The sequence below is a fragment of the Mesoplodon mirus genome (assembly GCF_964341445.2).
Source record: "Mesoplodon mirus genome assembly, chromosome: 19".
Taxonomy (NCBI): domain Eukaryota; kingdom Metazoa; phylum Chordata; class Mammalia; order Artiodactyla; family Ziphiidae; genus Mesoplodon; species Mesoplodon mirus.
Window position 1 is genome coordinate 39,272,401 of NC_138995.1, and position 7,624 is coordinate 39,280,024.

Here is a 7,624-nt window from a genome sequence, read left to right on the forward strand (position 1 = left end):
AAGCTAAACCAAAAATTCCAAACTGGTGGCCAGTAACGTGTTTTGCAAGCTCCCACACCTTGGTGTGGCCTTTAATAAGGTCTTTAAATACTTATATTTAAATACTTTAATAATTTAAAATTTAATAATTTTAATAAATAAATATTTAAATAAAGGTCTTTAAATACTTATTAAATTGGTTGTCAACATTTAAAGATCAAAAAGCTTCACATAAAGACAGTGTTCTGGTTTCTTCTGGAAAAAAAAAAAAAGAAAGTAAAAGTTCTGGCAACACTGCCCCGACACTTCCACTTGGCCATTTCCACTGGCTGGCATCGCTTAGATGGGGAACACAATCTTAGGTTTGCCAGTCTGGGCCTTTACCTGCCCATCCCCTGCAGGTATCTAAGTTGCTGAGCTAGAGGGAAAAAAAGGGTTTCTTTGCAATAAATGATAAAACATACACCAATCGAATAAATGTCTGCATTCCTACAGAGCAGTCAACATGTACGAGAAATAACCCTTTCCCTCATCTGACCTCCCAAAGCAGCAACTTCTAATGGTTTCACCATTGGTACAGAGACCCTTGCATTGATGAGAAACCCTTCTGCGAAAGAAAGGAATCCATCTGACAAAGTGGATGTCCTCAGACAAATGCAAAGGGAGGAAACTCACCAGGAGAAGTGCGAGTGAATGAAAGAACCTCGAGGGAACAGGAGGGCCCAGTTTAGGTCGCACAGTGAAGGGGGTTCAGGTGACAGACCATTAGATATTTCCTCCTGGAATGCTGGATAATCAATTCGGGACACTCATCCAACTTCTTTTGCCCTGAAAGCAGGTGGTGGAAAGGCAGGGGCAATCAGAACTTGGGTCGCCAAAGCAAGGGCACAGGTGTAAAACTGGGGGAGATTGGCAATTTGGGGAAGAAAGAAGAAAGCAATACTGAACCGGGGAGATCTAGGTAGGAAAAGGGATTTTGTCGTTAGAGGAGTTATCTTCTTTCTTTCCGTATTTTTCCTCTCTTGGGAAGGAACCTGGAGAGCTTTGCTGGGAGAAGCCTAATAGGGGTGGAACTGGTGAGGAAAAGGGGTTTTCGATGGAGAGTTGGGGAAGGCGGTTGGAAAAATAAGTATTAGACGAGAGAGAAAATGGAAGGACTGAGCTGGTTGGTTATCAGTGGAAACATCTTCCAAACAGGGGGACTCTTGGTGGGAAGAAAGAATTTTTGCTGGAAAGTGATCCTCAATGCAGGAGAAATCTGGGAAAGAAAAAATAATTTCTTTGCTAGAGGAAGCTCCTAAAAAGGAGCGGGAGGGGCGTAATCAAGGAGTCTGGGAGGGCTCTTTGGTTTTGCTGGAAGATCCTAAAAGGAAACAAATCTGCGTCCCCTAAAGGGAGGGGGTCTCTTCAGAAGGAAAGGAGATTTTAGCACCAGGGGCCTAGAAAGCAGAGGGCGAATGCAAGGCCAAGATGCAGAAAGTGCGGAGGTCGGGTAGGGCCCGCGGCGCGAGCTGGGGAGCTGTGAGGGGGCAGTTGGGGCCTCGGGGGCGGGGCGGGATAGGAAAGAAAAGTCGGCCCGGGCCTCTAAGGAGAGTCTTCTCCAAGGGGGAAGGGGCTGCGGGGATGCAGAAGGTGCGTGACGCGGTGCGAGGGGCACCCGCCGCGCCTGCTGCGCCCCTCGAAAGGGAGATTGGGCCCCCCTGAAGAAGAAATATAAACGAATTCGATTTTAAAAGGGGGGAGGGGTTGAAGAATGAGGAAGGGGTGGGAAAGGACGGGGTAGGGAGGAAGGGGAGGGGGGGCAGGGGCAGCAGCAACCGGGTTTTACCCGACCCTGGGGTCTCGCGCGCCGGGCCTCGTGCCTTGCGGGCCTGCCGGCAGCCGCCGCCTCCCCTTCGCCGCCCGCCGGCCGGCCGGCCGGCCGGGCGCGCACGCGCAGCCGGGCCCGCTCCTGGGGCTGCCCGCTCACCAGCAGCGCAGGCGCGCGTGCGTGGCCGCTAGCCGCCTCGCGGCGCCCGAGCTTCCGGCGCGTGCCGGCCGTCCGCGCATGCTCTGAGGCTATTAGGCCGGCGCCGAGGGGCGGGGCCCACCGGGGGGCGGGTCTTGGCGTGGTCAGGTGACCAGTGGCGGGCGGGAAAGGAGGCGGTTGGTCGCCATTTTGGAAGGAGGGCGGTTGAAGGCGGGAGAGTGTGAAGGGGCAGCGGGAAAGGAGCTGCGTGGGGAGGGGCCGGCCCCCCACGACCCACACACCGAGGCCGAGAGTCGGGCAGCTCCGGTCATTGTTCCTTGAGAGCGTCGTTCGGACGCAGCATGGGGAGCTGCGGCTCCCCGCGGGCCGCTCTGAGCTGCAGCCTCCCGCGATGCAGGGGAGGGGGTTGAGAGTAGGGGCCGCCCTCGCATTGTCGTGGGGCCGAGCGAGGCAGTCCCCCGTGCTCCCGAGGGGCCACCGAGGCCTTCCTGGCAGTGGGTTGGGAAGATGTGGGGCTGCAGAAGCACAAAGCGGGACGCGATCTGCTCCGCCTTTCTTTAAGCAAACCCTCCCTGAAGCACCTGTGGGTCCGGCTATGTCCTGAGCTGTGCCGCCGGACAGAAGGAAACCGGGAAGAGCAATGGCCCGGGTGGAAGGTGGGGGCGTGCTGATCGGCCAAGAAGTCTGAACCGTGGAACGACTTCGAAGGGGAATTCATTCCTTAGAAATTGCGCACTGAAAACCTATGGAGACAGCAGATTTGTGGTTGCCTGGGGGCGGGAATGGGTATCGACTAGTAAACAAACTCGAGGGGATCTGATTGGGGTGATGGACCTATTCTGAAAGTGGGTTGTAGCAATGGCCGCACAACGTGGTGACTTTACTAAAAATCCTTGTATTTTACACTTCAAATGGGTGACTTTCATGTAACTTCTATCCCAATAAAGTTTTGATGTTTGAAAAAATTGATCCCTGGGGTAGGTAGAGCAGAGAGGAGAGGAAAAGGACTGGCATTCCACTTTTGGATTCCTTCATTCAACAAATATTGTTTATGGAGTTTCCGTTTTGTTCTGAAATACCGCAGTATATGAGTCAAACATCCCTGCTCTGGTTTATGTTCTAGAGCAACGCTGTCTGGTAGAGATAGAATACAAGCCCCAAGTGCCAGTCACAAAGTTTTACATTTCCTGGTAGGCATATTTTTTAAAGGTTAAAAAAAAGTGAAATTAACTTTAATAATACAATTTAACCCTAAATGTTATTTCAACAGGTAATCAATACAAAAATTTTTAATGAGATAATTTACTTTGGGGGAGACTTTACAATCTGGTGTATATTTTACATTTACAGGACATCTCAGTTCAGACCAGCCACATTTCAAAGGCTCCATAGCCCAATGCGGCTAACGGCTTTGGTAATGAACAGCAAGCATACCTTTAGTGGGGGACAGGCAAATACTTTTAGAATGCAATGTGGTTATCCTTTTTGAAAAATGTAAGGAAAGAAGGTAGAGACTGTCCGAGGATTCTATTTTATATAGGTCAATAAAAGCCTCTCTGGCAAAGTTACACTGAGCAGAGACTGGAAAGCCATGAGGAAGGGAGCTATAAAAATATCTGGGGGAGGAGCAAGTGCAAAGGCCCTGAGGCAGGAAGAGGTGGGATCCATTTGAACAGCAGTGACCAGTGTGGTTAGAACGATGTGAGTAAAGGAAAGCGTAAACTAGGGGCATATTATGTAGGGCCTTGTAGGTTATGCAAAGACAGGGATTAAAAACCTGCCTTCGTTTTAGGAGGGATTCTTCATTTATATAGCAAACACTAAAAAATACTGAGTTTCAGCAGTGTGATCTCTTGGTGGAAGAAATGAGGACCCTGGCCAATGGGTAGATGAGAGTTTAAAGAACAGGACTTAAGCTCCTGAAGGAAACTGACATTTTCCTGTCCTTTGACAAACATTGATCACTTTATGGACAGAGACAAGATCCTTGCAACACATAACACAAAGAAGTAGCATTCAGAAATTATTTTAGAAGACTACAAGTTAATGCGACAGCCCAATGAACAAATAAAAGATATGAAGAGGCACTTCGTACAAGAGGAAACATAGGGAAAGGGGCCTAATTGTAGCAAGATTTTAATGCAAATTAAAACCACAGATATTAGGTCACACCCACCAGTTTGGCAAATTTTTACATTTTTTTCTATCACGCAGAGCAAGGGGAACTCACAGTACTGGTCATGGGTAAACTTGGTACAATCACAGTAGAGTACAAATTGAATATATTGAATAAAATAAAAGATGTGATGTGTCCCATGCCCCAGCAATCCAGGGATTGACGGTAGAGAAACTTGCTCATATGCACTAGGAGATGTGCACAAGAATAGTCATAAGCAGCAGGTTTGTAATAAAAACAAACAAAAAAACCAACTTGGATTGGATGATTCTGGAACAGAAAAAGGACATTAGTGGAAAAACTAGTGAAATCTTAAAGACTGAAATTCAATGCAGGGGACACGGGTTTGAGCCCTGGTCTGGGAGGATCCCACATGCCGCGGAGCAACTAAGCCCGTGTGCCACAACTACTGAGCCTGCGCTCTAGAGCCCGCGAGCCACAACTACTGAGCCCACGTGCCACAACTACTGAAGCCCACGCACCTAGAGACTGTGCTCTGCAACAAGAGAAGCCACCGCAATGAGAAGCCTGCGCGCCGCAACCAAGAGTAGCCCCCGCTCGCTACAGCGAGAGAAAAGTCCACGTGCAGCGACGAAGACTCAACGCAGGCAAACAAGAAAAAAAAAATTAAATTATTGATGAAAGTTAAACTAAAATTCGGTAGTCACATTAAACTTAAATGTTAGTGATTAGATTATCCTTTTTTACTAAATTTTGATTAAAATGTAGTAAATAAAAGTAAACAGTGAATTAAAATTAAATTTTAAATTATAAAATTACATTTTCCGTAGATGATGTTTTACAATTTTAATTCTACAATGAAAGGAATTCATGCAACATGTGTGTGGAGGTACCAAACGCAGGGCCTGGTGCATGGGAGATGCTCTGATGGGTGAGTGTCGAGGTAGGACGTGAGCTCAGGCTTAGAAGCTGGGGATGCTAACCTCTTGCCAGAGACCACACGCCATGGTGGAAGGAGCATGAGCTCTGAATCAAATATTTATCAGAAGCAGCAGCATCCCTGCCATGTGCCAGGCACTGTTTGAAGCCCTTTACATATATTAACTCACTTGAATCCTTATAAGCACCCTATGAGGCAGATAGTATTCTTATCCCCGTTTTCCAGATGAGTAAACTGAGGCACAGAGACACTCATCGAATCAATGGAGGAGTCAGGATCCAAAGACCTGGATTTGAACCCAGCCTAACCCACAAGCTATATGGCCTCAGTCGAACCTCAGTTTCTGCCCCACAGATTGAGGACAGCGACCCACTGTGTTGGAGGTCACAAAGAGAAAATGGGAATACTTGGAAGAAAGCCCTCACTGAATCCTAACATATGCTGAACATATGTGAATGGTTAAAGAGCCAGGAGGGAGGCTGGCAGTCCTGGCAGGGAAGAAGGCAGGAGCAAAGGTACTGAGGCCTCACCTTGAAGGCCGGGCCAGTATGGCTGTGTGGAAGTTGCTACAGGAGATGGGGAGTGAGGTGTGTTTGTGCCTGAATCCTGGATGCCTCCTGGAGCAGCCTTCTTCCTTCTGGTGCTTAGTGAGTGTGCCACTTGGTGGCCACAGGGCAGGGCACTCTTCTGGTAATGCTGGTTCCCATGGGTGGGGGCAGTGTGACTCTGAGGGGGGTCAGCTCCTTGGGTCAGGGCCTCCCACCCTGAAGACATGTCCCATTATCTCCGGTGGAGTCTCAGAATTCCCCCCAAACCCCCAGAGAAAACTCACCTCAATTTAGGAAAGCGAAATAGGTTGTAGAACTGGAAAGGACCAGAGATGTCATCTGGTCCAACCCTTTCAATATACGCAGATCAGGAGACTGAGGCCCAGAGAGGGCAAGGGACTTGGCTAAAGTTACACAGCAAGTCAGTGGCAGAAACAGGGCCAGATGCAGCTATGTTGACTCCTGGACCTGTGCTTTTTCCTCTCCCCCAGGTTTGTGTATGGGAGTATCTGGGTATTCACATGAATTGAACAGATGGGAGCAGGGGAGGGGAGCTGCCAGCCATATTGCACTAAAGGAGAATTGGGTGGTGCTTGCCTTGACAGTAAACAACAACCGCCATGCTATTAAATTATTTTTAAGTTTGACATTCAGCCATTTTACTGAATAAATGATTCAACCAAGTATTTCCTAAGTCTCTACTATATCTCCAGTAAGCTAAGCACCAAAGGAGATTATAGACAAAGACCCAAGAAATCGTCCCACCTTGTTAGGTCTTAATGTTTTTGTCCCCCCCTAAATTCATATGCTGAAACTTAACTCCCAATGTGATGGTATTAGGAGGTGGGCCTTTGAGATATGATTAGATCATGGGGGTAGAGCCCTCATGAATGGGATTAGTGCCCTTTTAATTTATTTTTTATTAAATTTTTTTTATTGAAGTATAGTTGATTTACAATGTTGTGTTAGTTTCAGGTGTACAACAAAATGATTCAGATATATATATATATATATATATATATATATATATATATATATAAAATGTTCTTCTTCAGATTCTTTTCCCTTGTAGGTTATTACAAAATATTGAGTATAGCTCCCTGTGCTATACAGTAGGTCCTTGTTCATTATCTATTTTATATATAGTAGTGTGTACATGTTAATCCCAAACTCCTGATTTATCCCTCTCCTTTCCCCTTTGGTAACCATAAGTTTGTTTTCTATGTCTGTGGGTCTCTTTCTGTTTTGTATGTAAGTTCATTTGTATCTTTTTATTGACTCCACATATAAGCAGTATCGTATATTTGTCTTTCTCTGTCTGGCTTACTTCACTTAGTATGATAATCTCTAGGCTCATCCATGTTTGGAGGCGATTAGATCATGGGGGTGGAGCCCTCATGAATGGGATTAGTACCGTTTTAAAACAGACCCTAGAGAGCTCCCTCACCCCTTCCGCCATGCGATGTTATAGCAAAAAAAAAAAAAACCCAGCTGTCCATGAGGAAGCAATATCACCAGACATTGAATCTGCCGGCACCATGATCTTGGACTTTCCAGCCTCTAGAACTATGAGAAATACATGTTTATTGTTTATAAGCCACCAGTTTGTAGTATATTTGCTATAGCAGCCTGAATGGACTAAGACCCACCCTTTCCAGCTTCACAATTGTTGTCAGATAAGGTTGGAGAAGTAAAAAGAGCCACATAAAATAATAAAGAACAATGATCAAGGTTAGGATTGGCCATCATTAAAAATAACACTAGGCAAGTCTTTGCTGTACTCTGCCACACCTCCATCATCTTATAAGTGCATTTGTCCTTCAGTATCTTCTAGATGGACACCATCTCTTTTTATCTTTGAGTCTCCTGCAGTCAAACATTTAACAAATATTGAACACCTGCTCTGTGCCAGAATACCGCAGTAAACAATCAGAAAATCTCCCTGGTCTCATGGAATTTATGTTCTTGTGCAGAAGACAAGCAATAAACAAGGAAAGAGATAACAAGTTAACTCCAAAATGAGGTGAGAGCTATGAAAGAAATGAACACGA

The 7,624-nt window shown here is 46.4% G+C and overlaps 1 pseudogene across 1 annotated transcript in view; it reads right to left on the minus strand.

The window, feature by feature from the left end:
* Positions 1-1,486, minus strand: part of LOC309794491 (zinc finger protein 541-like) — a 150,648-nt pseudogene extending 149,162 nt beyond the window's left edge. The window contains exon 1 of the transcript in view: positions 655-1,486. The product of the transcript in view is annotated as a zinc finger protein 541-like (transcript). The remainder of the gene's footprint in view (positions 1-654) is intronic.
* Between the last annotated feature and the right edge of the window lie 6,138 nt (positions 1,487-7,624).